This window comes from Aythya ferina, assembly GCF_964211825.1.
Source record: "Aythya ferina genome assembly, chromosome: 13".
NCBI lineage: Eukaryota > Metazoa > Chordata > Aves > Anseriformes > Anatidae > Aythya > Aythya ferina.
In genome coordinates this window covers 19,062,559-19,075,090 of record NC_140311.1, presented here as the reverse complement: position 1 = coordinate 19,075,090, position 12,532 = coordinate 19,062,559, and the positions used below count along the sequence as shown (strand labels likewise).

Sequence of the window (12,532 nt, the reverse complement as noted above, 5' to 3'; positions counted from 1 at the left end):
GTCAACAGGGTAGGACACCAAGTAACAACTTTGAAACCCAATTTAAATCCCTGACTTCTCTGGGAAAAGCTACAGGTACACAGCTTGTCCTCCACTGCAGTCCCTCAGTTGGGAAATGAAGAATATTTAGACAATTTAGACAATATTTAGACAAATATTTAGACAATAGTCTTGTGAGAGTAGGATAAGAATATTTTCATTCATGATCCTGAGAAAAGAAAGTAAGCGAAAAGCTGAGAGAAAGGATTTTTATGCATTTATAGGATGCCAGAAGAGGAAGAAAAACAAAACCTCACAACAGCAAAAGTTTATATACTATGACAAAAAAAGAAAAAAAAAAAAAAAAACATGCCATGTGGCTCAGCACAAGTAACAAACTTGTCCATGCTTTAAAACAGGATATCCAACTGCTAACTTGAAACTTCCCAAGTATACACTGGATCTCTCTACCAGGTGCTATGCTACAGGGGAAAGTAACATTTTCCTCTTAGCCACCTGATTCGGCATTATTTCCCAAGTCACTTGCCAGACAAAGCTGGATCAGTGAGCATCTTGCTGAACTGTCTGGGCTCTTCCCCCAGCTTGGATGGTGCTCAAGCTCCCAGGAGAACAGATCGAGGAGCAGCCATGAAAACCTAGGGACACTGCTGTCATCCTGCCACAGCAGACTGGCTGTCCTAGTGCCTGGGGACCTTGCCTCAACTCCCGAGATAGCCTGATTCATTTCAGTAGCCATAGTCTCTTTGGCTTATATTTCACTTTTCTTTAACTACTTTCCTCCCCTCTCCCCTCCCATGCTGTTTAACCCTGTCTTACCTGTATATTTATAAGAACACCTCAGCTTTAGGCAACTGATCTAAGGGATTCAGCCTTAAAGTTCCCACTTCATGCATTCTCATCTTGCACATGAGTGACAAGGACAGTGATGGGGTTCCAGCAAAAAGCTGAAAAACAGTATTAGCATACCTTCCTCTTTGTTGAAAATAATTTTCAGTGCTTTTAAAGATCACTTTTGCCTTTTTATTGTTCTATCACTCTGGCAACCATAATCATCAATTTGTATACCAAAAGCCTTCCCATTAGATGAGTTCACACCTTATAGCAGAATTTAGTGTTAGAATTCCTCATGAATATGGATTTTTTTTCATATTAGTAAGTTTTATTTACTTTTATTCCTGCAGTTCTTATGCTCCTCCCTCTATTTTGTGTATGATGTTCTAATACCCCTTTGTATTGACAGTACCTCTTACCTTTATGTGCAGCAGAAATCATCAGCACATCATCTATACAAGGATCATTGTCGAAAATATGCTTTTAATTGGTCCCAGGACTGATTCTTGATGAATTCCACTAGTACATTTCCTCCAGTCTATTACTTCCGTACATTATGCAAATGGTCTTCAAGCCAGAAAAAAAAAAAAGTGATTGGATATAGCTTAGATTCAGAAAAGCCTATTGCGTAGTATTGCTGCTCAATATTCCTCTCCACAGAATCATACAGAATAATGACTAACTTTATACCTGGGCATCTAGATAGTGAACTCCCCCTTCATTTGAATGGCCTGACTGAAGTTACACTATTAGTGTAACTTTCTGTTAAAAGGAAATCAAAAAATGCCCACATTAATCCTCACTACTATTTGAGAAGACTCTATAGACCTGTTTCATAATTCTTTAATTAAAAACTGAAGTACTTAAAGCATTCATGCTATCCATACATTGGAAATTATACACAAGTGTGCACAATTCGCATGCACATAGATGGTCCACAATAATACAACTGTACTATTCACAGCAAGCACTGAATCCTCACAAGCTTACAAGATTAAAAGATGACAGAATAAAAATGCTAGTGAAAGAAGAAATCGGATCTATGTGTAACACTGAATTTACTAAAAGATGTTTTTAGTGCACTATCAATTATCAAGCATAAGACCTCTATAGTCAAAATTAATTCAAATATTGTCACCTTGGATATTAATGATAGCAAGTCGGAAGTTGGTGAAATTTACTGCAGAACTTGACCGTTCCTTCACAATTTTTTGTTAAGATCTAGCATATCTTGACAGATATCTTAACATATATCTTCAAAATAATATGTATCACATCTCTGTGTGTATAAATACACATGTATATATTTACAATATTGTTATTGCCATAAGATTTTCAGTAGAGCACTTTCCTATCCACAGCCATTTAAAGAAAGCGTGAAAATAATGTGTTTTATATATAATTGCTGCCAAGAGTTACTCAAAAGGCTAGCAACAAGAAAAAATGAGACTGCCTGTAGCCAATTTTAATACAACCTGTTATTCTTCCCATCCCATGACAGACATGAGTTCTGAGTGAAGCAGAAGTAACATTTGGCTGGCTAAAAAATCTTTACAGACAACTCTGCCAACAGACATTACACATTAACATTGACAATGTCTGATGTTCATTGTGCAAACATTCTCCTTGTGTTTCAAGCCGGAGCCAAAAGATATTTTATGGCTTACATAAAGTTTAGTGGCAACAGCAGAGGCATGTTTTTATGGACCAGTACAGTAAAGTCCTACTGTTCCTGAATAGGCTGTTGGGAAACTGCTGGCAGTCACAACCTATTGAGAAATATAGATATTGAAATACAGTATAAATTATACCTGTCACCCTCGCACTTTCCAGGATGGACACAAAAGACCATGCTCTAGACAGTTCTCTGAACATTGATTATGACTTCCCACAAAACTTTAGCTTACACTTTCAAAGTGGACTCAAAGATTTACAATAAAACCAGTTCCCACTGAAATCAAATTAAGGTTTGGGGAGGGGCAGGGACTAGAGGGAAGCAGTCATCCAAAGAGTCCAGATTCCTTTGAAACAAAAAGGTCAAATGCTCACCCAAACCATCTAAAACTGACAGCTACACAACTGGACATTAACAGAAACACAAAGAGTTTTGAAAGGCATTTTCTGCCTTATAGAATTAATGCTGAAAAAGCACATACTCAAAATGAAAATGAAGTCATCCAAAGACACATTCTTACAACTTTAAGTCAAAAGGTTAGTTCTAAAATAAAAGGATTATATATTATTTATAGCAATCTTTGTATTACCATCTTACATAGCTTAGTATTACTATCTTATATAGCTAGACTTCAATCATCACCTACCAAATTGTGACACACATTTCAAACATCTTAGTGCTTCTTCCCTTATTAGTGTTGGCAGGTGTCACAGTAAAAAAAAATGCTCTGTACCTTTCTGTGTATAACTTTGTGAAGTCTTACTGTAGAATGGCAGTATCACCATTCCACGGTGACAAGCTTTGTTGATGATAATTTCATTGCATGATAACCAGGCAGGCTTTACACGTCAATGTAAATGGAAAACTGGAAATGGGGCAGTGCTGCAAAACTGATCTCACTCCTCACTTACTCCAAAGTGAGAGGTGCTTTGCACAGGGCCACAGCGTGCTGGTTCACTAAGATAAGTCTGAGACTGTTTTAATTTCAAGCCAATAACTTCTCAATATCCAGATCTCTTCAAAGAAAAAAAAAAAAAAAAAAAAAAGCCTGCGAAGATATACTAGAGAAGTCTGCTTAGTAACTGGCATATGACCAGCATAAATATTTAAGTGCTTGCTAATCATTAATTAAAAAAGATGGGAAAATGTCCCTTTTTGTCTCTCATATTGAATTTGCTTTTGCAATAGGCAAATTTTCACGCTTCTTCATTAAATACCGGCTATATTTGAAAAGAATGTACCTGTTCATTACCTTACAGAGCTTAAAGTGTAAAAAGGCTGTAAGCCAAAAAAAGTGCTCCATATGATTAGCTCTGATTCTCTGTTCTACATAAAGATCATCATTAAAATTAAATAATCATTCACTGTAACCAATATAATTCAGACCAACTGTTAGAATTCGCATTTTCTCAAACCGTGTATTGGGGAGCGATCCCATCTCCTCTGATAAGCATTTTTCTAGGAACATAGGCAAGCAGAGTACCCAACTCCCATTACATTCGACTGGGAGATAGGTCAAAAACTTTGCACAGATTACTAGCTTCTTTGATCAAGAAGTTATTTAAATGGTGTTATTTGGTGGTTAAATATTCAAAATAGAAATAACCATACTGTAGCCTCACAGTATTTCTTCTCCTTTTCTAACTATTTAGGAGAATGGTAAGAAAGATCTAAAACATCAGAACAAGATAGCACTTTTTTCTTCCCAGGAAAGCTAATCTATATTTAATAACAGAGCACTAAGAGAGGGACACTCGTAACAGGATGAGAAATATTAAGGTGTTTCTCTTGTTAAGCAGTGAAATATAGCTATTAAATCGTTAAAACCTCTGTAGTGCTTAAATATGACAGAAGAAAATTGGTCCCAATGAGACGATATGATCTTACTTCAGTCTTTTAGAACGGTGAATGTGGACAGAAAGATTGGGAACTTGAGTATTTTTTTTCAATGATATTTCAGGGCATAACCACAATTGCACTGAATCAATTTTGACTTCCCAGAGAGATTTATGCAGAGATGTGTAATACAGCACATTAATCCCCTTGTGTCCCCAGAGGGGAAACACATGCTTATTCAACAGCATTAGAAAGAGAAAAAATGACTTTTCAGACATATATTTGGCCTCCAAAACCAAAATGAACAGTTTGGATAATAGGAATATTTTCCCTGAAATAAAAAAACAACATCCCCATGTATGTAATGGTACAGCTACATATATCATAACACGAAGGGACCGCAGTTTATCATTTTGCCTCTGCCTGGGTGGAGCTCTGGGCACAATGTGACCAGGACACCTGAAATGTTGCTTTAGAAGCTCACTCTTTGAGCCATGGACAGCTGGCCAAAATCTGAAGCAGATCTGAAGCTGTTCAATGCCGCTTACGGAACAATGAGGCACAATCAGTCCCTTGATTCCCAAGGCAAAGGGGATGAAGAATAATGTTTTAAATATTTCCAAAGCACATTTTCCTGAGTTTTCTTTTCATACCAGTATGCATCTTGCAAATTGAAGTAGCTTCCCAATAGAGAAGAAAAAAAATAAAGACAAACCCTGCATTATATTGCCTTCCCTATAAATCAGCACTATAAAGAGATGATACAGTATCGGTAGTCTACAAGGCACGCAGAGTGCACCATCTATTCTCATGTGCATCTCCTCAGCCACGCTACCACCACGAGACATTAGCAGACTTTTCTGAAGACAGTAACAGCAGCAGTGAGGTACCAGGACTCAAAATGGTCACTTCATCAGGCGATTAAGAGGGAGCATTGCTCAGACTTCAATTTAAATTACCTGCATACTATTGTTGATATACATCAAAACCTTTTCAGATAGCTTTATCACCACTTCTGCATTTCTGTTATTATACATATCTATACATCTGTAAAAGCACTCATACTTCCTTACAATGGAATCCTATTCAGCCACCAAAAATGAAAAATATTAACAAATATCACTTCAACTCTAGTTTTATAGACCCAGACAGCCTTCAGCAGCTTTACTGTTTGCTAATTCCTTTAATAACCTTATTTCGCAGCATCATATGTTGCCGTTTATGACTTCCTTTTTAAATCAGGTTGTATCACCCCAGAGGAAACAAAGCATCTACTCCTAGCAGTGTGGTGAAAACAGCACAGCTGGAGAAAACTAGTATGTAATCATGAGACATTATTACTTCTCCAGAAATTCTACCACCAGTGGCTCCACAGTGCTTTGCTAAAGCATCAGGCTCTTTTTTTTTTTTTTTTTAATTAACTCCAATTATTTCATTTTTAATAACTGCATCAGAAATAGTATTTATCAAATTGATTATATTCTGCATCTAAGAGCCTAATAGCACCCCTGAAATCTTGAATTTGTATCTATTTTCAGAAGGTGGAGGGTATACTTCTGCATATTTAGTGGATTATTTTATCGATAATGGGCTTGGGCAACACAGGTAACTGCAAATACTTTCTAAACACTTCTCCACATACTACGCTACCCATGGTGACAGGAGGACCCATAATTTAATGTAGTGTTTGAGACAACATAACGTGTTTTTATTCTAATTCCTTATTTCAGGTTCCTCCACAAGTAATATTAGGGTGCCCTTGTAAGAAAGTCCTGACTCAGTGACCTTTGCAAAGATAAAAATTTATAACTCATTGCAGAGATCAATCAAAAATACTCATGTACCTTCTCCACAGTCAGTAATGTCAAAGTAGGTCATAAAACATTAATAGAGGAAAGTGAAATTTAATTATACTTAAGACTTAATTCACAATCCCTGGTATCCCAAGTATTTTATTCTTATACTACTGGTCAATTTAACTTTCCCTTCTCCTCTTGTCTTTTCACCTTTGTTGCTAATTTGAATACAGAAAAGCAGATATAAGACCTAAGCAATGCAGAACTTGTCAGATTTTTTTTTTTCACATTTTAGATTTTTTGATTGTTTTTTGGGCTAAATATTTTCTTATCCCTCCAGATGCATGAGGGAGGCCTGTAGCTTCCCCACATGTTAAGAGACACAGAAAGCTATTTAGGAATTTAGCCAGTTCTCTTTTCTGCTGAAATACAGGAATTCAGATACTCAGAAGCAACATGTTGCCTCCATATATTCAGGAATTAGTGGAATGGAGCAATTCTTTTAAGCATATTGGATTTAATGTCATATCTTTTTGTACTATGTTTTCTCTTGTGGTCCTCCTACATGAAGCATCAATATCATCACAGAATTAATATTGTGAGAAAACTATTTGACTTTACTGAAGGAAACTAAATTTTAATCAATATAATCCAAATCAGTGCCTCTGCTCCTTGTTTTCATTTCAATATAAAATGAAAATGTGTTCTCATGGGTAGAGAATTATTATCTGTAGCGGAGAAGTGTATGAGCTGATTCAACACAAGCGAGTGGCAGTAGCAGACACCTCAAGTACTCTTTCAGAACCCCAGCAGAACTAAGGACTAAACACTTTTTTCTTTAAAGAGAACAGGTTTTTGTATTTACTTTTTTTAAGCAGGACTAAGGTTATGCATAGCTCTATTGAACGAGAACAAGTCAATGAGCTACTAATACTGGGAAAACAACAGAATATGGTTGCCAATGTGTTTGACTAGCAGGATGACCACAGATAGCAGTGTTATTCACAGAAAAGCCTGGGGAACAGGGTCTCACACAGATCCTGGCATCCATCCACACAGACTAGCAGCATCCATTTGAGGTACTCATGCCAATGCTGCCCATCTAAACGTTGCACGTGCTGGAGTCCAACTTGCGGCAACTCCCAAATCTCAGACACTGTACAGCTGAAATATGCTGAGAAGCAGAGCTTGGATCTGATTTATTCACAGCTGAACCCCACTTTTCCATTTAGTTAGTGGCCAACCTCTCTGGGCAAGGAAAAAAGATCCCAATTTGTACTCCGCTGTACACAAAAGTAGTTTATCACACTTCCATATTTTAAATGACAATACCATCTTCCATACCATCACGACTTGGGTAATAAAGAGCCCCCTTTTATGGTCTTTCTGCCCCCATCCCCTGGACACAGGCTGGGGACTTGCATTACGTTACAGTACAACACATGCATAAACCTAAAGAATTCTTTAGGTACATTTCTGAGTCTAAGAAACATCCGATCCATTGCACTCTAGTCCTCACAGGTTTTAAGAGCTGCTTAACTAATTACACCATTAACAAGACTATTTGTTTTCTGAGGTCAAGGTGGCAGGACAGCACATGAGTAACTACCTAGACCGCTCCATCTTTCCAGAGGACCTATGCAGCTCTTTTTCTTGTTGCTGTCAGTATATTTATCAGCTACACTAAAGCATTTGATGGTTTTTCATGCATAAACAATTTCCACAGTCTCACCATACACAGAGAATTAGAAAATAGTAACTACCTATTTTAAAGACTCTGTAAACTTCCATTCAAACAGAATGCTGAATTTGCTTACTCTGGCTTGGTGGGCTTTCATGCTTGGTTTCTGTAACCCTCAATGAAGATACTTGCAGAAAGTACTGAAATGGTAAACAGAAACTTAGATGAAAAAACAAACACCAACTGCATGTGAAGGAAATAAATGAAGCACGTTGTAATGTAAAGCTACACCATCTTACCAACCTTCCCCAATTAAGAGAGATTATATTTTCCTCTTCAAACCAACAAAAAAGATCAGCTAGTCCAAGAGAAGACACGGGACCACAACACTCCAGCATGGCTCTGTATCAGGAGTCAGGCGTTCTTGCATACGCCTTTCAGTCTCTCCTCTGCCTACCACAACAGATTTGGTGATTTTCCCACATCGCAATAGCTCATACCTCAGGATCCCAACCAAGTTTTATACAATGCCCAGAAGGCACCTCTCAGGAGGTGGGGAGAAACATAAGCTACACAGGAGAAGCATATTTCTCCCTGCTGCATAGAAATGGACTAGCAGTCCCTGCCAGTGAGGAGAAATCCTAAATGGCTTGGAAGTAATGATTCTAATCATTTAATTTATACTTGCCATTTCTGTTCCTAATTCTGCCTTTCACCAAGAGTGTTTATCCCTTCTTCATTGTTAGTATGCAAATGCTGTCTCCGTATCCTCACATAGCTGTGTCATTGTTATACTGTTAAGATATCGTACATTAATGCATTAGTTTGCCTACCCTTATTTTGGGAAATGAATTGATCTGTGCCCTCAGCCTAGCATGGCACGTTACAGACCTAATGAACAGATTACACTATCACTGTGACATTTTTCCGTCATACCACCGTGGGGGCTTTTCCCACCTTACTCTTTGGAATACGTGAAATTCATGCGTAGGGAGAGAATTTACAGAATACAAACACTGATTTCGAAGTTTGCCTGATTTTTATGCAAATTGCATAGAAAAAATGCTGCATAACTAAGCTGAGAGTCAGTTCCAGAGCAAACCTTTTGTCTGCAGCCTGAAATCGCATGCACAAAAGATTAAGCAACAGAATATATTGTACACAAGTATCTATATTAAAGGAAGTTAGCATGGAAGCCAGGTGTGCTTAGCAAATAGACTTAGGTTTTTTAATTCTTTCTTGATAAATGTGTGGAAATTACACCAAATCCCCCCCGCCCCAATATCAATAGACATGAGATAAAACCTCAGTGTTATTACGCAGCAAGCCACAGCATGAAGTGTATTCCATTTGGATTTGATGAACTGTATGTACTTCAGGCCCAACTAAAACATCTACATCAGGATTTCAAAATTATACCAACACAACAAAATTAAAAAAAAAAAAAATCTATTAAAAAAATCATTAAATTTGTTCATCTAAGTGCTTCCACATCTGAAAAGAGCCATAAAGAAAATGTCTCCAAGTTTGTCTAAGAGGGACTGGGAATGCTTTATGAGAGCCACATGCTTCCTTCTCAAATATACACTGTATGTACTTATTTAGCTGTACTTGAATAATGCGTAGAGCTACAGCAATGGGATTGGAAGTTGGCTGTCCCTGCTGTCGAATAAACCAATAACAGGAACAAAAAAGATCGCTTCTTTCCTCCAGAGAGCTCATACAACAAGACAACAGGTGGAGACAGGAAAAACAAAGGGAGCACCAAAACCTCTGAGAACATACTTCTCGGCAGGGGAGGCAGTACTGATACTAAATCACCTGCTGCCTCCTTGTTGTCAAGTTTTTGCAGCCTTTCTAGCACAGGAGATCTCAAAGGGAGCTGTGAAGCAGGATGCTTGCAGATGTTTACAAAGAGCTTCTCTTACATGAGCAGAACAGAGAAAAATGTGACAGGCTTGTTTGGAAGCACACACAGGCAAACACGGGACTCCAGAATAAACCTGTTTTTATACACCTGTGTTTGTATTTGCTGTTAACCAAGAGCAATAACTTGGACTGCTTGTGTCAGAAGGGAACTTTAGCACACCTTTACTTACATTTACAATAATCAGAATTGCAATAGTTTTTATCATACATGATCTGTTCTTCCAGAGGAGCAAAGAGACGTAAAATGAAAAGGAAAACGGTTTACCAAGCAACTATGTGAGGAGCAGCATTACTAATTCAGGGAAGAGCACATTCCTGCCAATTTCCCTGACCCAGATGTAGATGACGAAAGGCATTAGGAAACCAGAATATTACCCATCAACTATTACAAACCAAGCGTCGTAAGAGCTGGATTTGTGTGCATGTGCCAGGAGGGGGGAGAAAATATGTCTGGTGAGAATAATCGATATTATTAAGAGTTATACTCATTCTAAGATTCATCCCCTTTATGTCACCTAAGTGGCTCAAAGGGGCCTTAATCCAGTCCTAAATTGCCAATAGAGAACACCCTATGAAAACTGCTGCAACATTTGTGTTGGGCTTTGATCCTACAAACACCATATGATGAGACGCGTACCAGTAGGACAGAGCTCTCTCCAGCCTCATCTCCCCCCAGTCCACAGGAACCACCTCTGAATTTGCAGAGGACACAGTATAAGCAGCCCAAAATACCCTCAACTCCACGCACATCTGAAAAAAACAGGTACTGTCTGCCCAACAGGCATGGGGCAGTGATGTCTGCGTGCAGCCTGAAATTAATTTTTGGTTGTTTCAAACTGTACAGAGCTGCATGCTTTCATAATTTTATGATCTCTCCCTATTTTTTTCCCCTCCTGTGGAATTCCTAGCAGCTTCTGACTGTACAAAGCAATGAAAGCAATGCTCTTGTGATGAAGAAGCAGACTCCACTACAAATTTCTGTAAGCAAGAAATCAGGAAATTTGGAAGTCTCATGCCAAATTTGAGCAGGAGTCTGTTCTCAGCATCTTAACTCAGTCTATGGTTGCTGCCAAAAGCCTGTATCTTCCTAACTTCAGGGAATAAGTTCCCAGAAACGTGATGGTTTCTATTGTTCATCAAGTGATAGAATGTGGATACTCTATGTAGCACACATCCTCAACATCCACACAGTTGGCCAAGTATGCCTGAAGATCTCAGTGTGATTACTTGGGTTTCCAACTTCATCACTTCACGCCTCAGAGGTGGTTAAATGGCACAATAGCTCTTTTCTTTCCATTCCAGACCTGTACCTTAAGAGAAGATCAGTCCTTCTTTGATGGAAGAGGGACAAAAATAAAGTTAAAAAAATAAAAATTAAAAAAAAAAAAAAACAGATAACAGAGGTCTCAGTAAAGTTCGAAACCAAGAACAGCACTCCGTTATAGCTAGAGGTCTATAATAAGCTCAAATTCTGCAGTAATAAGGAAACTAGTCAATGTTTCATTCTTTAATTTCTTTAAAAGTCATTTAGAACTACTTTGTACAAAATCCCAATTTTAACCCCGTGTGAAGATAATGCTGTTGACCTATAGCCAGGATTTATCCTCTCAAAGTTTGCTGTAGTGTGCGTTCTGTGTGTATTACTTCCCCAAACTGCAAATACCTCTTTGCACTTAAGGAATGGCTGCTGGCAGTTATCCAGCTTATTTCTATGTCTGTGCTCCATCAAAGCTCAATTACCCTGAAAACTTCAATAAATGTTACCAGGATCTCTGCCACAGTTCTTAGAGGACATGCAAGAAGATTGGTTTTTAAGTAATATTACTGCAATGAGGAAAAGTAACTATGAAGTCACATCTTTTCCAGGGTGGGGGGTAGGCAAAAAATAAAAATCTGGTGTGGGGAAACATATTAAGAGTGGAATTTTAAGTGCATCTTATAATGAGAGTCACTGTTTTTCTACATATATTTCTGTACCGATTTCTGAAAGCATTTGGCTTTTTGGGTTGTTCACCATACCGTAAATACTTCGTAATTGTACAAACCATTTGCTGTCCTGTTTATGTTTAAGCAGAGGTTGAACGTGATACTAATTCATTTTTATCAAAGAATACCAAGAGGAAAGGAGAATAAGTACAAAATACTAAAATGAAAAGCACTATACAATAGTAATTTTGCAGGGGAATGTTAAGTATTTGGTTAGTGCTGCTAACACTGGAGGCATGGAAATCGATGTTTTTTGCAAAAACACCTGACAGAACGCAACAAATTTGGTGACATCCCAATGAGCCTTCGAAGCCACATTTGCAAGTGCAGAGAGGCAATGAAGGGTAGCCTTGAAGCACACAACGTGTCAGGCTACCAGAAACGAACAGCCAGCCTGCGAGGGCTGTACAATAAATCTGAGCAAATAAAATTGAAAGGCACACGGCTGCTGGAAAGCCCGAATGCATTCCTCCCAAAGCACAGCCATGCAACCAGATATATACGTTGACTGCAAATTAGAAAGATGAACATGTTTTTCCTTTATTTCTGTTACGGATGGATTCTCTGTTACAAGGGAGCAGAGCTGAGACGCTCTGCAGGAAGGGCCGGAGCTCCACAGGAAGCACTTACTGCTGCCGAGCCTCATAAATGAGAACAAGCCCATTGCCCTCTGGTTTTACATACTGACACAACCAGCTTTGCAATGGCCAGACCAAACAAACAGTTTCTTATGTGAATATTCATTAAAAGTCATTTTGTATATGCAATTTTTAGCTGCTCAGCAATCACTGAGCTAAT

The 12,532-nt window shown here is 38.2% G+C and overlaps 1 protein-coding gene across 1 annotated transcript in view; it reads right to left on the bottom strand.

Moving 5' to 3' along the window:
• TENM1 (teneurin transmembrane protein 1) overlaps window positions 1-12,532 on the bottom strand; it is a 1,172,023-nt gene that overhangs the window by 910,077 nt on the left and 249,414 nt on the right. The window contains exon 13 of the mRNA XM_084534131.1: window positions 1,251-1,398. The gene's annotated coding sequence lies outside the window, so the exon portion shown is untranslated. The remainder of the gene's footprint in view (window positions 1-1,250; window positions 1,399-12,532) is intronic.